We start from the raw sequence: 20,661 nt of genomic DNA, 5'->3' as shown, positions 1-20,661 counted from the left end.
TGTTTTACCAGTGTGAGAGTTAACCTTGTGGATTATTGTACCTCCTTATTTATTTTTGATGTTGCTAATATTTCCCCATCTATCACATTTTTGTTTGCTTTTGACAGTGACTTTTTTTCCTTAATCCAAAGCTTTGTTGTACATCTAAAGATGATCACAGCCACATTACCCCAGCTGGGACTCAAACCCGCAATTCCTGGCTTAAGAGGCCGGTGCCTTATCCATTAGGCCACTGGGGCAGAACAGATGTTTTTCCGCAAGAACACTGAAAGAAGGAATCATTCATGACTGGTGGCCAGAAGGGGATACAAGAATAAGTTTGAGTATTTTACTCAAGAAAACATTGCTGATTTCCTACAATGTACAAGCCTCTCTTCAAGTCACCAGGGACACATAGTGAGCAAAACAGACCAGCCCTCGCCCTCCCTGGGAGCTCCTAGCTGCAGATGGCGCCTTCTCTGCCTGCCATGGTCTCCTCTCGGGGGTTCTAGCTCTCTGCGGCTCCATGGATTCAGGCGCGTCTGGTTTCTCCAGAAGGGATCTCAGGCTTTCGAAGGCGCTGGATTCGCTTTCAGATGAACGGATCCATAAAGCAATGGAGCGGTCTCCAGAGTATCGGGCCTTGAATAAAGCCCTTTGGCCTCCTTCAATAAAGGTGACCTCTTCGAATCCACAGTTTGAGGGTTTGGGAGTAGGGTGGTGGCTGGCCTGGGAGATAGGATTTTTCTTCTGCGTAAGTCCTAGAGGGAAGCACGCATTAAGGTCTTGACATCTTAGGAACCAGCCCCCAGGCTGGGGCACTTTCCTAAAGCAGCGGGGCCCTACTTGGGGTAGGCTGGGTGTATTTCTATGAATACTCTTCAGAGGATTTAGTCTTTTGGGGTCACAGATTCAACAGGGACTCCGCCACCTGCAGTGGGTCCCTGGGCTCTGCCTTCCTTTTCCAGATTCCGGAGGCGGTCACGTTTGCCGGCTTGGCCAGAGGCCTTAGAGTGTCGGCGGCTTTAGGGCGCCACGCACCCCATTGGGTTCCTATGTCCGTTTAAATTTAGCCTGGAATTTCTTTCCTCTCCTGAAAGCTCTTCAAACGCTTTTAAGTTTGTTGGTTTGTTTGTTTTTAATATCAGCATTTTCAGCGGGAGGGTTGCTTTCCATTACCCCCTCCCCCGCTCTTGTTATTAAAAAACTGCTCTCTCCCGGGGCATTTTTGTTTGTGATTTCCTGCTGTGACAGGAAAACTCACATAAGAGTGTTTAAAATACCGTTTAGGACGGAAGTGGTTCCCCCAGGAAATGGAACTTGACAGTCTCTCCCAGGGCCTGCGGGGCGCCCCAAAAGTAGGGGATCGGACCTGAGCCCCGACCCCAGGCCCACGGTGGCCCTGAAAAGGGAGAACATTTGCCCTTTACAGAAAGCAGCTCCTGGAATTGGAGCTCAGAACGTCTGGGCCCACTTAAGGATCAAAGTCATGGCTGGACCCCCAGCGGCCAAACATGGGCCTCTGCACAGGCCAGAAGCTTTGATTCACCCTGGGGAGCCCCACCTCGCTCCACAGTCACCCACCATCCCAGGGTTATTCCCCCGACCTTGAACTTTGGGCTGTTGTGGTTCTGCCAGGGCATGTCCATCCGTTTGGGGAGTGGAATGGGACCTGACGGGAGCCCCTGCGGAGGCCCTGCCCGCTCTCCACACTCTCTGGCATCGCAGGACTCCAATTAAAAAGTTAGGGGCGTCAAGAGCCAGCTTGAGGCCTTTAGAGATTTCTTTTATTCCCTCTTGCAGGGTCGGGTTTTCAGGCCCAGAGCTGAGGTCTCGGGGCCTGACCCACACTTCAGGTCTGGGATAAGAAAAAGATCTACTTCTGTGAACAGATAAGGGCTCGTCCGCCATTTGAACCCAAGACCTCTCCACCCTAAGCGAGAATCACACCCCTAGACAAACAAGCCGCACCTGCTCTTCCCCCTGTGTGGCGGCCAAGGACGGGTCGGGGGAGCCTTCTGGTGGTGCTGGGGAAGACACCTGAACCTAGACCCGCGGAGCAGAAGGGCGTGGTTGCCGAGAGAGCCAGCGCCCCCGCCGCCCCCCGGTCTCCGGGCTGCACAAAGTGGGCAGCAATCCCTGTGCCCCTCGTCCAGTGGTCCCGTCTTCCTGTAAAGAAGCATGCAGCGGGGATAACACCCCGTGGGGAGTCCCAGGCCTAGCTGGGCAAATGGACCTCCACAGACCGGAGGGGTGGCTGCATCCAAGTCTTGGAAGCAGACCACCGGGAATCGCCCTCCTTGGATAGGCCACACCCACAGAGTCGCACATCCTGATTTGAAAAGTAGAAACTGCTCTGACTCTGCGCCTCCTAGGTGTGGTTTCCCCTTCTGGGTGAGGTTCTCCGCAGGGTGCTGCAATTCTGGACAAATAGTTGATGTGAGGCCTGAACGGGAGCGTTTAAACGACCAGTTTGGGCCCTAAAATGCACGCCCAACGTGGGGCTCGAACCCACGACCCTGAGATTAAGAGTCTCATGCTCTACCGACTGAGCTAGCCGGGCACCTGCATGCCACGGCGTGGTAACTAGCAACTGGTGGGGTGGCCTGAGGGTGGCAGGAAATTGGTCAGGGGATGGATCAGACCTGGGCCCCGGGGACGGCGCAGCTATATCCTCCTCAACATCCATCACCAAAGGCACCTGCTGGCCCTGAAGTGGTTCCGCACGCAGGAGAGGTCCGGACAGGCGGGTCTGGCTTCGGACACGAGCCTCCAGCTGTCGGGCACCTGCCCCTGTGTCCCAGTGTGACCGGAAGAGCCGGGAGGCCCGCCCTCTCCTCCAGCTCGATTGTCGCGTGTTTCATCACAGCCGAATCTTCGAGGGCCTCAGGGCCTGGACAGGGAGAGAGGGGCCAGACCTGGACCCAGCCAGGGGCCGAGCACTGCCCCCAGAAGGCCGGGGCCACGACCGGCGGAAGCGCAGGGCTCCCGTCTCTTTGCTCAAATGCAAACTACTCCAGTAAGAGGAGAGCTCGGGCGGACACCTGCGCGTCCAAAGGGCGAGTCCCAGAGCAGGGAGCCCGCGCCCAGATGCCCACGGCGTCCTTAGTCCACACCAAGGCCCGGCTCTGCCTCCCAGGCTCCAAACGCCATTGTCCTTCTCGAGTCCCGGGGCGAAGCTGGAGCCCCACGGTTACCGCTTCATGTTGGGGGCCTGTGGCCAGACTGTCAAGGCCTGCGGCCCGTCCTGCCTGGTACTTGGGCACACTTACTCACCAATTTATTGGCTTTTGGAGCCTGGGGACACAGTGGCCCAAGCTGCCCGGATTCACAGTGGAATCCCCGCCAAAACCCAGCTCCCCAGTGGCATCCCGGTTTCAGGGCTTGTCGCTGGGGACTTCCCTCACCACCCCGGAGCTCCAGCCCCAGCGTTGCGCCCAAGCCGGAGCCCGTGCGTCTACCAGGATAGGAGAGCTGGCTGTTCCCTGTGACTGCCACGTGCCCCAAAGAGTGGAGTAGCCCCGCGGCGAGGAGACAGTAGACCGAGGGAAGCAGTGTGGGGGTGACAGCCAAGGACAGGACAGATGACGCCACGCGTGTCCACTCCACCGGCGGGAAAAGTGGAACCTCAGGCCAGTGTGGGGCCCTCTCTGCACGCACTGAGGGAGTGGAGAGAGAGAGCGACGGGAGCGGATGAACCTCCTTTCCCCTCCATGAGTCTCCCTCTCTTTCCCCCAACCAAGCTGAGATTCAGCCCTCTCACCCTCCACTCCCAGCCTTCCATCCACACAAAACAAGCCTCCCAGAGCCGGGCGCAGAATCGGGTTCTGCTGACACCCTACTCAAGAGTCACACCCTTGAGCAGGCATCTAAGATGCATCAATTGGTCCCAACCCCCGTGGAGTAAAGGAGAATGAAGAACACCAAAGTCACAAGGAAAGCATTAGCCCAAGAGACAGTAAGGGCCACATAAAGTGGAGACTGCAACAGCCTGAGACCAGAAGAACTAGATGGTGCCCGGCTACCACCAATGACCGCCCTGACAGGGAACACAACAGGGAGTCCTTGATGGAGCAGGGGAAAGGTGGGGTGCAGAACTCAAATTCTGGTAAAAAGACCAGACTTAATGGTTTGGCTAAGACTGGAGAAACCCCAGAAAGCATGGCCCCTGGACTCTCTGTCAGCCCAGCACTAAAACCATTCCCGAGGCCAACTCTTCAGTCAAAGATTAGACTGGACTATAGGACATAAAATGATAACTCGTGAAGAGTGTGCTTCTTAGCTCAAATAGATACATGAAACTAAATAGGCAGCTCCTGTCCAGGGTGAGATGAGAAGGCAGAGAGGGTCAGGAGCTGGTTGAATGGACATGGGAAATCCGGGGTGAAAAGGAGGAGTGTGCTGTCACAGTACAGGGAGAGCAATTAGGGTCACATAACAATGTATGTATAAATTTTTGTATGGGAGACTAACGTGAATTGTAAACTTTCACTTAAAGAACAACAATAAAAGAAAAGAAAAAAAGAGTCGCACCCTTTCTATAATCAGCAGACAGTACCAGAGCCACATACATCAGGCAAACCATCTCCGGGCTGGGTTCCCCAGTGGAGTGCACAGTCTAACCGGACCGCAGGGGCAAGCACACAGCAGGGGCTTACTAACACCCTGGCTTGCCCCCTGCCCCGTGTCACCAGCCCAGTTTCCCCAAGAATAATCAAAAATAGTGACATCTCATGTAGGGCTGGAACCCAGGACCCTGAGCTCTACTGACTGAACTGCCCTGGGTGTTAAACGAGGCCAGAGAACGGCTGGTACCAGGCGGCCCGCGGGGGGAACTGAACCTGAACTGTGGCTCCTGGGTGGGTCAGCAGTGCTCATCCCCCACCCCGGTGTCCGAACTCAAGGCTAGAATGAGCCTGGGGCACCCATCCAAGCCAGCCAAGACTGGGACTCCAGCTGTCCGCGGGTGCGTTGCACTCCCGCTTTTTCTCCGCTGTCCTTTTCCCCGCTGGAGGATGGACGCAAGCCAGTCGGAGGCCCGGGAGGCCTGGCAGATCCGGGCCCGAGTTACAGACGATGGCCGCAGGAACCAGGCCCACCGGGCAGCAGCGGCCGCACCCAGGGGCGAGTCTACTGACAAAAGTAGCGTATCCAGGTGGGGGCCCCAATTAAATTGAAATAGCACCAGTGACAGCTTTTTAAAAAGCTTGAGGCCTTTTTTCCCCTTTCTTTTCTTTTTTTAGTTATATTAAATATTTCTTTATTACTGTATTTATTTCCTTTTCTTTTTTTAAAAATAATGCTTTATTGTGTTTTAGGTGAAGATTTACACAGCAGATTAGGTTCCCAATAAACAGTTTCTACACAAGTTGTTCAGTTCTGGTTGTTCTGTTTCCATTAATCTATTTTCCCTGCTCCCTTACACTTTCAACTTTGTTTTAAAGTAATTCTTCACCATTTGGTCTCATACAGGTGATTTTTTAAAGAAGCACAGTGCTTAACAGTGAAACTCATGTTTTGAGCCAATTTGTTATTTAGCTACAAGGTCACCTCAGGGGTTAGTGTGGGCTCCAAGTCTGAAGAGTGTCACAAATCGATAGTTTGGGGAGTCCTCCAGACTCAATTGGTCCAGTGGTTCTGATTTTCAGAGGCCTTTTGTAAAGATCACCTTCCACAGGGTCGGATTCAATGTCCAGCGCTCAGGTCTCCACTGAATCTACGTCTCTGAACAGCATCCATCGGAGAAAACAGGAAGCGAGAAAACACGGGGCTCGTCCGGGATTTGAACCCGGGACCTCTCGCACCCTAAGCGAGAATCATACCCCTAGACCAACGAGCCACACAAACGACACCCTTAGGCAACCCTCTGTGGCCGGCTGAGTGCTGGAGTGGGACCGGCGAAGCCAGCCAGCGCAGGGAGGACACTCGGGATCTCAGACTCCTGGGAAGGAGCTCAGACGCCAAAGGGAGCCCAGCGCCACACCTCCTCCAAGCATCATAGATCCGGGCCCGCCCTCCTCGGCGGCCTCCTCCACTTCACGTAGGGACAACGACCAGCCTGCCCAGGACAGCGGACCGCGAAGCGGCATCTGTCCGTCTCGGTGCCACGTAGGCCCGCGTTCAGTCACTTCGCAGACATTCGTCGCAGGCGCAAGCGCGCTGGGGACAAAATCCCAGGGGAGATCCTGATCCAGCGGGGCAGACGGACCTCCAAAGGCCGGGGCTGCGGCTGCAGCTGCGGCTGCGTCTAGGGTCTTGGAGCCGAAATCACCGGGACACGCCCTCCTTGGAAAGGCCACACCCACAGTGCGGCACCCAGAGGGTGCTGAAAATATGCCTGTCCCCCAGCCTCCCCACACCCGTCCGCATCTCTGGACTACGCTCCCCAAAACCAAGAAAATGAGCTCCCGACGTGGGGTCTCGAAACCACATGGCTGAGCTTAGGAGGCACCTGCCCCAGGAGTGAACCAGGCGGGCAGCGCCAGCTGTGCCCTCAGGTGCGCGGGGAAGGTCAGCGGCCTGACCTGCGACCCCTGGAGAAGGGGGTCAGGCCACCAACAGTCCAGGTATCGTGTGGGGGGGTCAGAAACGCCCTGTGCCAACCGGGGTGTCGAGAGGGCACAGCTGCTTCCGCCCCCCAGGTCGTGGGGAGGGTGGAAGACGCGAGCCGCGGGACAGCAGGGGCCTTGTCAGGGGTCCAGGGGTCCAGGGGTCCAGGAGTCGGAGTCCGGTTCAGGGCACGCTCGGCTGTTGGTCTGTCCTTCCGCGTGTCCAAGCGTGGTCCGATCCCCAAGAATCCGGAAGGTATGGATGAACCTGCCCTGCGCCGTGCGATGCGCGATCTTGCACCTCCCCGCCATTCCCGCGACTCCAACGAATTTCCTCGAACCAGACCAGCCAGGAGCGCCACTGAAGTTCTGCCCACGAAAGCCCGGGCCGCCTCGCCCTCCCGCTTTCCGCTAAAAAGCGATTTAAAGTACGAGTAGAACTCATAGCGACCGGACAGGAGAACCTCTGGAGCCTACACAAGAATTACAGGACTTGGGTAACAACCAACCCACGAGCGTGACTTGCGTGTTTCCTTATTCTAAGTAACCTTCCCCGGCCCGGGATCCCAGCTCCTGGTTATGGGCTGGGGGTTCACGCCCCACTCTCGCAGCCTGATCTTTTGGGACCGAGACCTGATTGCCAGGCCAGGCGAGCTAGTCCCACTTGTAGGAGTTTCCCGACACTGGGGGGTCCCCCAACGGCTGTGCCAGCTGGGACCTTCCACCTTCTAGGTCTCCCTTCCACCTCCTGGGTCTCCTGTCTTCCACTGAAAAGGTAAAAATGACTCGCTAAAGAATGGAAGAAAACGAGGGCTCGTCCGGGATTTGAACCCGGGACCTCTCGCACCCAAAGCGAGAATCATACCCCTAGACCAACGAGCCACCACGTTGCTGTCCTTTTAGGTAATCTGCAGCTGATTGACAGATCCCTTCAATCACTCAAAGCGCAGTTGCTAGCACCAACACCTCTGAATCCTGAGATGTGGTTCGCCAGTTCACAGCCTTAGTCAGATTTTCAGGTGAAGGATTTAGTTCTGCTGGATAACTGGTTAAACCAGCAATATTATCCACTCCCCTAAGCCTCCGCAGTTCCAAGCGAGCTCAGCCTCTGATTCCTCTCAGTTCACACGACAGACAAGTGAGTAAAGGGGCCTCCAGATGCTTCTGGCCCCCAGCCCTCTAGCTGCCCCCAGTCCTCAAGTCTTCCCAGCTGAGCCCCAGACTTGACAGACACAAGTTAAATTTGCTGTTCCCCATTGAATTCCTGACCCACAGAATCCACAAGCATAATAAAATAGTTGTTTTATGACACTAAATTTGGGGCTGTTTGTTACACAGCAATAGTAACTGATAAACGGTAATGAAATCTACTCTCCCTGAATTCTAGAACCAAAAAAGAATGCCCTCTACCACACTTCTATTTAACACTTTATTGGGAGTCCTAGATAGAGCAATAAAGCAAGAGAAGTAATTAAAAGGATCAAAAACATTAAATAAGGATAAAAAATCATTAAATACTTAATTAAATGATTAAATACTGTTATTATTCAGAGATGACATGCCTTAATATATAGAAAAATCTATAGATTAGGAATAATAAGTGAATTTCCAAGGTCACTGAATCCAAAAACAGCATACAAAAATCAATTGCATTTTTATGGATCTGCAAAACATATAAAATTATGTTCAAACGTAATTTACACTAGCATCAAAAACATCAAGCACCTGGAAAAATTCTAATGAAAGGTGCAAAGCCTATCTGAGAAAAATATAGAACACTGTTGTGGTAAGTTACAAAAAAAAAAAGAACTTAATAAATGGAGGGATATAGCATGTTCCTGAATAGCAAGATTTAATATTGTAATGATGCCAAATCACTCCAAACTGATCTGTAGAAAAATCCCAATCAAAATCCCACTTGTTTATTGTTGTTGTTGCTAGGTGCCGTCGAGTCGGTTCCAACTCACAGCGACCCCATGCACAACAGAACAAAACACTGCCTGGTCCTGCACCATGCTCACTATTGTTGTTATGCTTGAGCCCATTGTTGCAGCCACTGTGTCAATCCATCTCGTTGAGAGTCTTCCTCTTTTACTCTGACCCTGTACTTTACCAAGCATGATGTCCTTCTCCAGGGACTGATTCCTCTGGATAACATGCCGAAAGTATGTGAGTCTTGGTCTTGCCATCCTTACTTCTAAGAAGCATTCTGGTTGTACTTCTTCCAAGACAGATTTGTTCTTTCTTTTGGCAATCCATGGTCTATTCAATATTCTTCACCAACACCACAATTCAAAGACGTCAATTCTTCTTCCATCTTCCTTACTCATTGTCCAGCTTTCCCATGCATATGAGGCGATTGAAAACACCATGACTTGGGTCGGACGCACCTTAGTGCTCAAGGTAACATCTTTGCTTTTTAACACTTTGAAGTTAAAGATTTAAAGTAAGATTTCTTGCAGCCGATTTGCCCAATGCAATGTGTCCTTTGATTTCTTGACTGCTGCTTCCATGGGTGTTGATTGTGGATCCAAGTAAAATGAAATCCTTGACAACCTCAATCTTTTCTCCATTTATCATGGTGTTGCTTATTGGTCCAGTTGTGAGGATTTTGGTTTTCTTTATGTTGAGGTGTAATCCACACTGATGGCTGTGGTCTTTGATCTTTATCAATAAGTGCTTCAAGTCCTCTTCACTTTCAGCAAGCAAGGTTGTGTCATCTGCATAACCCAGGTTGTAAATGAGTCTTCCTCCAATCCTGATGCCCCGTTGTTCTTCTTCATAGAGTCCAGCTTCTCGATTGTTACACAATTTCCACAATTTTTATTTCACGTCTCTTTTACATTTCCATCTGGTTCCTTTAGCAAAATTTAAATCACTAGTAATTTTGTTTTTGCATTTAACATAATGGAAATTTGCTATTTAAAATTGATTCCATATTTATTTTGAAAAGAATTGTGAGAAATAGAAAATGAGAAATATTTGAAACTGGGTAAAACACCACTAAACACGATGCTCCAAATTTTGAGGAGGAAAGAGGAAAATAGGGCAGTTCTCCTTAATTTCTCATTTCATAGAGGTGGGTAAAATGATAGCTTGTGTGAAAACTGGCAGAAGTCAGCATCAGAGGCTACGAGTTTAACATATGATTTTCTTTTTTATACTTGTCAGATTTGTGTATTAAGATGTTTGCCTTGAAGAACACATGGGAATGTTTTCAATATTTAGTCTATGTATCCATAAATTCTTCATAGTATCATAGAAAGTGACTGTTCTTTGAAAGTTTGAAAGAAATCAGCAGCCTTTGGGTTGTATGTGGACATGGGTAAAAGTTTCAGGGAGTAGGGGAAAATATATATATTTTATTACAAACTAGTATCCTTTATGACATTCAGAGTCCATGTCATTACTGAACAGAAAACCTTCTCATAGAGATCACTTTTCTTAGGGCCCCTTTCAAGTGCTTGTTCCTGAGGCTGTAGATGAAAAGGTTCTGCACGGGTGTCACCACTGTATACATCACAGCATCTGCAATGTCTTTCTTGCTGAGTGGGAGGATGAAGGGTTGAAATACACAGCTATGATGGTGCCATAGAAGAAGGAAACCACAGTCAGGTTGGAGCCACAGGTGGAAAAGGCATTCCATCTTCCCTTTGTGGATGGGACTCTCAGGACAGCACAAGTGATGCAAATGTAGGAAACCAGGATGCAAACAAATGGGGTTCAGGGCCCCCACAGTAAGAATAATCATCTCATTGACCTGTGTGTCAGAGCAGGAGAGTCTCAGGAGAGGAGTCACATCACAGAAGAAGTGGAGGATCATGTTGTCTGCACAGAACAAGAGTCAATCTGTCAGCAGGATATGCAACAGAGCATTCAGATTGGCAGTGACCCACAACCCAGAAACGAGCAGGGCACAGAGCTGAGGCGTCATCTTTGTTGTATAATATAAGGGATGGCGCACAGCAACAAAGCGGTCACAGGCCATCACAGCCAGGAGGAAATTCTCCTTGTTGCCAAACACAATGAGAAAATACATCTGTGTGAGACACCCAAAGAAGGAGATGGTCTGACTTCTGAGTATATGATTGGCCAGCACCTTCAGGATGGTGGTGGAGGAGAAGCATATGTCCATGAAGGACAGGTTGCTGAGGAAGAAGTACATGGGGGTGTGCAGGCGGGAGTCTGTGCTGATGGCCAGGACGATGAGCAGGTTTCCCAGGACTGTGGCCAGGTACATGCTCAGGAAGAGAATAAAGAGAAGCTGCTGCTGATGGGGCTGCCTGGAGAGCCCCAGGGGGAGGAACTCGGAGACATTAGACTGGTTTGCCCTGCTCGTGGGCATGGAGACCTGAGTCTAGATGGAGATAAGACAGGATAAATTTTAAAAACTGGAAAATGATGGTTGAGATGGGACAATTAAGAAGATCACAAGGGGAAATCTCTCTGTGACATAGGTAAGTCATCAGGATTTTGCTCTCTCAGGGTTTCAGCCAGCCTCTGGACCCCTCTGAGCCTCCATTTCTTCATTAGCAAGATCAGTACAAATACTTACGCATACATACCACCTATGGAAGGATGCTCAAAAGATTGTGAAGTGGTTTTATCTGTAGAACATTTTGTACGGTTTGAACTTTCTACACTTACCATGAACTTTTTAAGTAAATGTTCTAAAACACTATAAATATCAAATATTAACAGGCACCTTAAGACTTGTATTGACTAGTGGACAACACATATGTACAATGGTTACAATAGAGACTGACATGTCGTCAGTATTTAATATAGTCAACTGATGTCATCAACATTATCAGGGATGTTGCCTTAGAGGAAATGTTTAATTTCTCTGAGTTTCAGTTTCATCCTCTTTAATCTGGACATGTACACATTCCTAACACATGTGCTCAGAGTACTATACCAGTCAGCCATCAATCACTGCTTCCAAAGTGATAATGATAATATTGCTGCTGCTGTTGTTTCTTTCTGGGCTCATGCTTACAGAGACTTTACAGAGCTCTGAGTCAACACTTCTTGGTTGTGTCCGCTGAGCTCCCGAAGTCCAACTGGTAAAATTAAAAAGGAAATGACCCAAGTTATATGCAGAAACTCAGCCAACTAGTGATGCCCACTGTCCAGGGACTCATAAACCAGCAGGACAGGTACTGGTCATTCCTGGGTGATCTCAAGGAACAGCTGATGGGTTTACAATTGTGGCTTCACTTAAAAGACTTAGTGAGGAACCCCTGTATAAGGCTTTTCACTCCAACAAGCAGTTGTTAGTGAAGTCTCCACTGATGTGACTTTTACTTGAGAAGAATTGCAGTCCTCACTGTCACCAGGAGTCCCAGACTCATTTCACTGTTTCAGACCTGGGCAGAGGTTATTGGTTGGAAGAAGAGGGACTCACCACTGGGGTTTGAGGGCTAACTACACATGAATGAGGAGCTGGAGTGCATGGCCTCAGTCGTTGGTAAAGGAAGAGTGTTTGGAGGAATTGCAGGATGAGCCTTTTACAGGCGCCTCCATGGCCACTGGGGCCATAGTCCCTGAGAGCCTTATTAGAGACAAGCAGAGAGTAATTGTCCCTTCTCCTCCTTGGGCTGTTTCATCCCAACACTGGTAATAAAGACTTGTCATTCAATTTATGTAATTCCTGCTGCAGGACTTGGCAACACTGGAAATGATGCAATCCTGGGGGTAATCACTGGCAACAGCCCTTCTACTAAAGAGAACTAACAATCCTATACTTATACCTCCCCAACCTTGGATGGTGTACTGTTGGGAAATATACATGGAGCTGTATAAGGATAAGAGTATCTGTGGATTTACACAGACCTGTACTCAATTCCCAGATTCACCTCTATCCGTTGTGTGACCTTGGTTGTTGTTGTTAGGTGCCATCAAGTCAGCTCTGACTCAAAAGGACCCTATGTATAACAGAAGGTAACGTTGCTGGGTCCTGCGCCATCCTCAAAATAGTAGGTAATTTTGAGCCCACTTTTGCAGCCACAGTGTTGATCTATCTCATTGAGGGTCTTTCTCTTTGTTACTGACCCTCTATCAAGCATAATTTCCTTCTCCAGTGATTCATCCTTCCTGATAACATGTTCAAAGTAAGTGACCTACCCTCACTGAATCACAAAATTTTGCCATCTGTAGAGTGGACAAATAATATTGACCACAGAGTTTTGAAGACTAAATAAGGTAATTAATATTAAGCATTCCATGAGCCCTAACCTCATCAAAGCGCTGGGCTAAGACCATGTCCACTACGTGAAGGATAAAGATATTAACTGTATTTATATCCTTTACTGTCTGCTCGTTCGCCTGTGCTCTGGACAAATATTATTTGAAAATAGTGTCACATGCTTATCTTTCTGTGTCAATAGTCATTTTTATAAGGGACCAGACAACAAGTCTTTTCTTCAATATTTTGATGTTTGGGTAAACATAAATGGCTACTATCCACATGGATCTGGCCGGATAGAATACACAGGAATCAAATTGACTACATTTGTGGAAAGAGACGATGGAAAAGCTCAATATCGTCAGTCAGAAGAAGGCCAAGGGAAGAACATACTCAGAATTTCTCAAGCTGAAAGAACTGAAGAAAAAAATTCAAGGCTAAATTTGCATATTCGAAGGATTCTATGGGCACAATACTGAACACCGCTGAAAGAGTTGGAAGGAATACACAGAGCCACTATACCAGAAAGAATTGGTCAACATTAAACCATTTCAGGAGGTAGCATATGATCAAGAACCAATGGTAATGAAGGAAGAAGTTCCAGCTGCACTGAAGGCATTGGTGAAAAACAAGCTTCCAGGAACTGACAAAGTACCAACTGAGATGTTTCAACAATTGGATGCAGTGCTGGAAGTGCTCACCCGTCTATGCCAAGAAATAGTACTAACATGAAATAGGGTTCCTTAGAGAAATGGCTGATTCCAGGTCTGGAACAGAAAAAGACTGAATGAATCACCACCTCTAAATGGTGTTTAATGTACTATTCTTTCAACTTCTCTTAGGTTTGGACATTTTGAAAATAAAGACTTGTTAATAGTTAATAAACAGAGTTTTTGTTCTTGTTGTTGTTTGTTTGTTTTTAGGGAACACAGGTGCCAGCTTCAAAGGGCCCTCCCGCTGGCCAAATTTAGAACAATTTGAGCATCAAAAAGAGTAACAACTATAGGTGACTATAAACAATTAATTAAATTGAAATCTGTGGAACAATAATAATACTATAAATAGAGAGAGAGAAATTTAAAGCAAATTTGCTTTAATTGGAGGTAAAAATCAATAATTAAAAGAAAAGAATTAAGCATTTATCCCTCTCTTAAAATGAATCTGAATTTCATCACCAGTTCATTGAGGAAAGCTCTTCTTTACAGAATAATGCCAATTAAGAAATGTAGAAAATGATAGAATGGGGAAATTATCATTTTGCAACTTCCAATGAATAGTTGATAGAAGTAAAGATCATAAAGGGATGTTGAAAGCAGGAGATAAAAGGTTGTTGGAAACCGAATATTCACATAGTATCAAATTATATCATCCACAGGTTGCTTGCTAATTGCAAAGGAGAAAATATACCATTATGATAATGTGAGTGATTTCTAGAGGCTGTATTTTGGACTGTTGTTATTAGTTCTGGTCAGGTTGATTGCAATTCCTGGCTACCCCACGTGTTTCAGAGCTGAGTAAATTCCAACTCATGGCGACCCTGTGTGGACAGAGTAGAATTGCTCCATAGAATTTTCTTGGCTATAATCTTAACAGAAACAGACCACCAGATCTTTTCTTCTGTGGTACCGCTGAGCGGGTTTTAACCCCCATCTTTAGGAATAGTCAGTGTAAATTTATGCTATTTATGACTGTTTTTCCTACCTTGTCATTCAGGATAGATGAAAACTGATACGAACACTTTGAAAGATCTTCATTCAGACTTTAAGTAGTATATTGATGAGGCATTTACTTTAATAGGTTCTTAATACACAATGAAATTTGATGTTCTAGTTTTTAAATTTAAACAAGTTTCCATATAATTTTTCAGTTATTATCTGTGCCTACGTATCCACCACAAACATTAAAAAAATGAGTTGCTGTTCAGTGGACTCCGACTCATGGCGCCCTCACATGTGTCAGAGTAGAACTGTGCTCTAGGGGGTGAACTCTTCCCGTCGGTGGTCATTCTTGTTTTCTTACCATATCAAACTCTGCTGCAATAAAATATCCTGTATATACTTCGGTTCTTTGATTCTATAAGATGAAGTAAATTCACAATAGCGGAATTGATGGGTCAAGGAGTTTGTATTTTTAATATCTCTTACTAGAATGTGTTCCAAAAACTCAGTGACATTTCACTTTTTCCCAGCAAGGTATGAGAATGCACTGCTCTTTCTTTCTTCCTTTCTTTTGTCAATGTGTTACATGAGAAGCAAACATTTCACCTTACTGTAATTTGCTTTCCCTCCCACCCAGTGAGATGAAGCATCTTTGTTCTATTTGATGACCGAAATATGAAATTACTCTTCCAAGTAGTGGCTGAAAAGTTGAGGTCCTTTTTCCATTTTTCTATGAGGTTGTGGTTTTGTGGTTGTTGTTTTACCAATGTGTAAGAATTAGCTTTATGGACTATTTTAACTCCTTATTTATTTTTTATGTTGCAAGTATTTCCCCATCTATCACATTTTTGTTTCCATTTGACAGTGACTTTTTTCCCTCATGCTAAACATATTTTAAATATCTATGTAATCCAAAACTTCGTTGTACTTCTGAAGATGATCACAGGGACATTACTCCAGGTGAGACTCAAACTCACAATCCTTGGCTTAGGAGGTCAATGCAGTACCCACTAGGCCATTGGAGCAGACAGCAGGTGCCTCCACCAGAACACTGAAAGAAGGAATCATTCATTACTGGTGGGCAGAAAGTGATCTAAGAATAAGTTCGAGTATTTACTCAAGAAAACTTTACTGACTTTCTACAGTGTACCAGCCTCTCTTCACGACGCCGGGGACAGCGTAGTTAACAAAGCAGAGGAGCCCTCACCCTCCCCAGCAGCTCTTAGCCACAGACTGCGCCTTCTCTGCCTTGCCTCGGTCTTCTCTCCCCGGTTCCAGCCAGTGCGGGCGTCGTGGATTCGGGCGCGTTTGGTTTCTCCAGAAGGGGTCTCAGGCTCCCGAAGGCTCTGGATGAACGCCCTTCGGATGAACGGATCCAGAAAGCAATGGAGCAGCGTCCGGCTGCATCAGGCAGTGGAGTATTGGGCCTTGAATAAAGCCCTTCGGCTCCTTCACTAAAGGTGACCTTCTTTGAATCCACAGCTTGAGGGTTTAGGGATGGGGTGGAGTCTGGCGTGGGAGATATGATTTTTCTTCTGCATAAATCCTAGAGGAAGGCATGCATTGGGGACCCAATGTCTTCGGAAACAGCCCCCAGGCTGGGGCGGTTTCCTGAAGCGGAGGGGGGCCCCACTTGGGGTGTACCTGGTGAATTTCTGTGAACGCTCTTCCGAGAATTTAGTCTTTTGGGGTTTCAGATTCAGTGGGGAGTCGGCCACCGGGAGCGGGCCCTGGTCTGTGCCTTCCTTTCCCAGAGCCCCGAAGCGGTCACTTTTGCCGGGCTTGGCCGGTGTCCTCAGAGTGAGGGTGGCTTTAGGGAGCCACGCACCCCATTCGCTTCCCACGTCCCTTTAAATTTGGCCTGGACTTTCTTTACTCTCCTGAAAGCTCTTCCACGCTTGTAAGTTTGTTTGATTGTTTTTATATCAGCATTTTCGGTTGTTTTCAGCGAGAGGGTGGCTGTCAAGTACCCCATCCCCCGCTCTTTACCAGAGCGTTTTTCTGTGTGTTTTCTTGCTGTGACAGTGGTGCTTCTTTAAGCAACGCGTAAGAGATTTTAAAATACCCTGTAGGACGAAGGTGGTTCCCCAGGGACTCGAGCTCGACCTTCAGGCCCAGGTCCTGCCGGGAGCCGCGAAAGTAGGAGATCCGACCTGAGTCGCGGCCCGGGACCCACGGTGGCCCTGAAAGGGAGAAACCTACACCCTTTACGGAAAGCATCTCTCGGGATTGCAACTCAGAACGTCTAGCCCCACTTAAGGGTCAAAGTCACTCCTGGACCCCCAGCCACCGAACATGGGCCTCTGCCCGGGCCAGAAGTTTGATTCGCGCTGGGGAGCCCCGCCTCGCTCCACAGACACCCACGAACCCAGAGCTAATCTTCGGACCTTTAACTTGTGGCTGTTACGGTTCTGCCAGGGCATGTCCATCTCTTTGGGGACTGGGATGGGACGTGACGGAAGCCCCTGCGGAGGCCCTGCCCGCTCCTCTCCACACGCGCTGGCATTGCAGGACTCCAATTAAAAAGTTAGGAGCGTCAGGAGCCAGGCTGAGGCCTTTAAAGATTTCTTTTATTCTCTCTGCCGGGGTCGGATTTTCAGGACCAGTGATGCGGTCTCGGGGTCTGACCCACATCGCTTGTCTGACAGAAAAAAAAAAAAGATATACTTCTGTGAACAGACAAGATCTGAATCCGGGACCTCTCGCAGCTAAGCGAGAATCACACCCCTAGACCAACGAGCCACATCAGCTTTTGCACCGGCTCTTCTACTACCCTGGTGTGGCATCCAAGGACTGGACGGACGGAGCCAGCTTGTGTTGCGGGAAAACACGGGAACCCAGACCCGCAGAGAATGAGGGCCTGGAGGCCGATAGTGCCCAGCCCCCGCCCCTGCCTGCCCTGCACATAGTGGGGAGCAATCCCTGCGTCCCCCATCCGTGACCCCGTCCACCTCAAAGGAAGGAAGCACTGGGCACCAAACCGTGCGGGGAGTCCCTGCTGTACAGCTGGGCAGACGGACCTCCCGAGACCCAGCCAGTGGCTGCGTCAGGGTCTTGGAGCCGGGCCACCGGGAAACGCCTTCCTCGGATAGGCCACACCCACAGGGTGGTCCTCCCTGAGGTCAGCGGTAGAAACAGCCAAGACCCAGGATGTTGTGATTCCAGACAAACACTCAGTTGATGTGAGGCTTCAGGAAAGATCAGGAAGCCAAGCCAAGACTGGAGCGTTTAAACGGCTACCTTGGGCCCTAAAACGCACGCCCAACGTGGGGCTCGAACCCACGACCCTGAGATTAAGAGTCTCATGCTCTACCGACTGAGCTAGCCGGGCACCTGCATGCCGCAGGGTGTGTAACTAGCATCTGGTGCGGTGGCCTGACAGCGGCAGGCAATTGGTCAGAGGGCGGATTAGATCTGGGCTCTAGGGACCGCACAGCTACACCCTCCTCAACACCCATCAACCAAAGGAACTCCCCTCCCCTCTGACACCTAGGTTTCGGGGTGCTTGCCGTCGGGACTGTCCTCACCACCCCGGGCTCCAGCTCGTACGCCAAGCCAGAACCGGAGCCCCTGCGTCTCCCAGGCACAGGGGAGCTGGGCGTCCCCAGTGACCGCCACGCGCCCCCATGGAGTGGAACAGCCCCGCGGGGAGGAGAAGGGGGACCAAGGGAAACGGGGTGGGGGTGACAACCAGAGGAGGGGGCGATTACCCCTCGCGTGTCTGCTCCATGGGCGGGAACAGTGGAACCCTCAGCCGGGAGCTTGTCCTCTGCTTCCTGCGCGGGGCCCTCCTTGGACGCATTGAGGGAGTGGAGAGACCTTGGGAAGCGCGCGGATGAACTTTCTCTCCTCTCCACCCGCCTCCCTCTTTTTTAGCCAGAACCAGCGGAGATTCAGACCTCTCTCTCTCCATTCCACGCCTTTTGCCCGCGCAAAACAAGCTTCCCAGAACCGGGTGCCGAATCGGGTTCTGCTGACACCCTACTTGAGAGTCGCCCGCTTTCCACAATCAGCAGTCACAGAGCCACATACATGGGGCAAACCCCCGCCAGGCCGGTGCCCTGGTGGAGCGCACAGTCTAACCGGACAGCAGGGACAGGCACACAGCAGGAGCTCACTAACAGGCTGGCTTCGCCCCGCCCCAGTGTCCCCAGCCCAGGTTCCCCAAGGCTAAATAAAAAACAGCGACACCCCACGGGAAGCTGGAACCCACGACCCTGAGATCTACTGACTGAGCTGCCCTGGGCGTTAAACGGGGCCAGAGACTGGCTGGTACCAGGCGGCCCGCGGTGGAACTGAACCTGGACCGGGTGGGTCAACAGTGCTCACTCTCCACCCCGGTATCCGACCTGAAGGTTAAAACTTGCCCAGGGCACCGATCCGAGCCAGCCCAGGCAGGGACTCCAGCTGTCCGCAGATGCCTGGATGAGACCCTAGGGACTCCCGGTCAGGTTCCCGCCAATGCCCGCGCGCTTGCCTTTTCTCCTCTGTTCTTTTCCCCACTAGAGGATGGACGCAAGCTGGACGGAGGCCCCGGAGGCCTGGCGGATCCAGGCCCGAGTTCCCAATGACGGCTGCAGGAACCAGGCCCACCAGGTAGCAGTGACCCCACCCAGGGGCGGATCCCCGAGGCCATGGCACAGTCTCCGAGGTGCGCCAGGGCTGTCTTCTTTCTGTCGGTGAGTCCGAGGGTGTTCCTGCCCCTGTGATGCTCCTCCCCGCAGCCGGGAGCTGTCATCTGCTTCTTGAGAGGGACGCTGAGCCTGGCAACCCACCAGAGCCCTCTCTTCTCTATTGCCCGCATTTCTAAGAGTGCTGTTTGATTGTTTCTTAATCTCCTAGAGCATTTTACATGTTCCGGTTCTTGAAGATATTTTCATTTTGTCTTTCATTTATTTAGACATAATAAGGATTTAACAATATTGCCGTGGAGTAGATATCGACTTACAGAGACCCCATGTGTTATAGAGTGGGACAGCTCCATAGAGTTTTATTGGCTGTAATCTTTAAAGAAGCAGATCACTAGGCCCTTCTTCTCCGGCCCGCTGGGTGGGTTCAAATCACCAACATTAGGTTAGTAGTTGGGTGAAAATTTGTGCCAGCCAGGGACTCCTTAATAAGGATTTTTTTTTTTTAAATCATTGACATCAAGTCAATTGCGACTTATAGTGACCCTACAGGACAGAGTAGAATTGGCCCAATAGGGTTTCCAAACAGCACCTAGTGGATTGGAAGTGCCGACCTTTTGGTTAGCAGCCCAGCCGTAGCTCTTAACTACACCACCAGGGTTTCCAATAATAATGATAGTCGTATTATAATCTGTGTCTGATAATCTTAGCATCTGAAGTCTTTGCAGTTATATTTATGCTGCCTGTTGTTGATTGGTTCTTGCTCATGGTACCTTATTTCCTGGTTATTTTTTACGGTGAGCTGCTCATTTGTAAAATTTAGAATCAAACTGTGTTTCTCCACAGAAAGCTTCTGTTTGCTTATGCCAAGGACCCAAGGGCATTTCCAGTCATGGGTCACTTTGAACTAACTTCAGCTTAAGGTGGTGGCCTGTTTGCTTGCTTGTTTTTCTCCCCAAAATGGTCCTTAAATGCGTGAAATTGGATTATTCATGACCCTTGGTTCATGACTAGGAGGCCTGGTGGCACAGTGGTTAAGCGTGCTGAGCTGTTAAGGGTAAGGTTGGTGGTTCGAACCTACCACCTGCTCCACTGGAGAAGGATGTGCCAGTCAGCTTCTACAAAGATTACAACCTAGGAAACCCTATGGGGCAGTTGTATTCTGTCCTGTAGGGTCGCTATGAGTCGGAATAGACTCGACAGCAATGGGTATTTTGGGGGTTTGGTGGTTCATGACACTCACTATCCCAAACAAAAACGAAGACTCTACCAATAACACATGTCTAACTGTATGGTCTCCCACCATTCCGTTCCCCTGCTTCCACCTCTCCAGTGTGACCATCCACCAGCTCTTGTGTGAGGCAGATTCCGTTGGGCCCTCAGCACTCCTCTTTCCAGCACATGCCGAAGGCACTGGACAGCAAGCACTTGTGACCGCCCACCAGAGGGCTCTCTGCAGTCCTGTGGGCTGGACAAGGGGGTGCGGCTGGCGGAGCTGATCACCCTCACGTGAATGTGGACTAGGCGTAGACCCACGTAGGCTCCCTCTCACGCCTAAGTACTGAGGGATTCTGAAGAACTGCTTTTCACCCTTGTAGAGCTTTTGAACAGCACAGCAAAACCAGAAAGCCAGAACTTGTGTAAGGCAGAAACCTGTCAGA

At 49.6% G+C, this 20,661-nt stretch overlaps 4 non-coding genes and 1 pseudogene across 4 annotated transcripts; all 5 read right to left on the bottom strand.

Annotated features, from left to right (window-relative positions):
- Positions 1 to 2,469: 2,469 nt before the first annotated feature.
- On the bottom strand, positions 2,470 to 2,542 carry TRNAK-CUU (transfer RNA lysine (anticodon CUU)). The gene has a single exon. It is a non-coding gene; the product is annotated as a tRNA-Lys (tRNA).
- A 3,204-nt stretch (positions 2,543 to 5,746) lies between these two features.
- TRNAP-AGG (transfer RNA proline (anticodon AGG)) lies at positions 5,747 to 5,818 on the bottom strand. Its single transcript has one exon. It is a non-coding gene; the product is annotated as a tRNA-Pro (tRNA).
- A 1,519-nt stretch (positions 5,819 to 7,337) lies between these two features.
- On the bottom strand, positions 7,338 to 7,409 carry TRNAP-UGG (transfer RNA proline (anticodon UGG)). Its single transcript has one exon. It is a non-coding gene; the product is annotated as a tRNA-Pro (tRNA).
- Positions 7,410 to 9,933: 2,524 nt separating this feature from the next.
- LOC105756109 (olfactory receptor 1361-like) lies at positions 9,934 to 16,592 on the bottom strand (annotated as a pseudogene).
- A 1,038-nt stretch (positions 16,593 to 17,630) lies between these two features.
- Positions 17,631 to 17,703, bottom strand: TRNAK-CUU (transfer RNA lysine (anticodon CUU)). Its single transcript has one exon. It is a non-coding gene; the product is annotated as a tRNA-Lys (tRNA).
- Between the last annotated feature and the right edge of the window lie 2,958 nt (positions 17,704 to 20,661).

This window comes from Trichechus manatus, unplaced genomic scaffold (genome assembly GCF_000243295.1).
Source record: "Trichechus manatus latirostris isolate Lorelei unplaced genomic scaffold, TriManLat1.0 scaffold00024, whole genome shotgun sequence".
Classification (NCBI taxonomy): Eukaryota; Metazoa; Chordata; class Mammalia; order Sirenia; family Trichechidae; genus Trichechus; species Trichechus manatus.
This window is presented reverse-complemented; position numbering and strand designations above follow the sequence as displayed.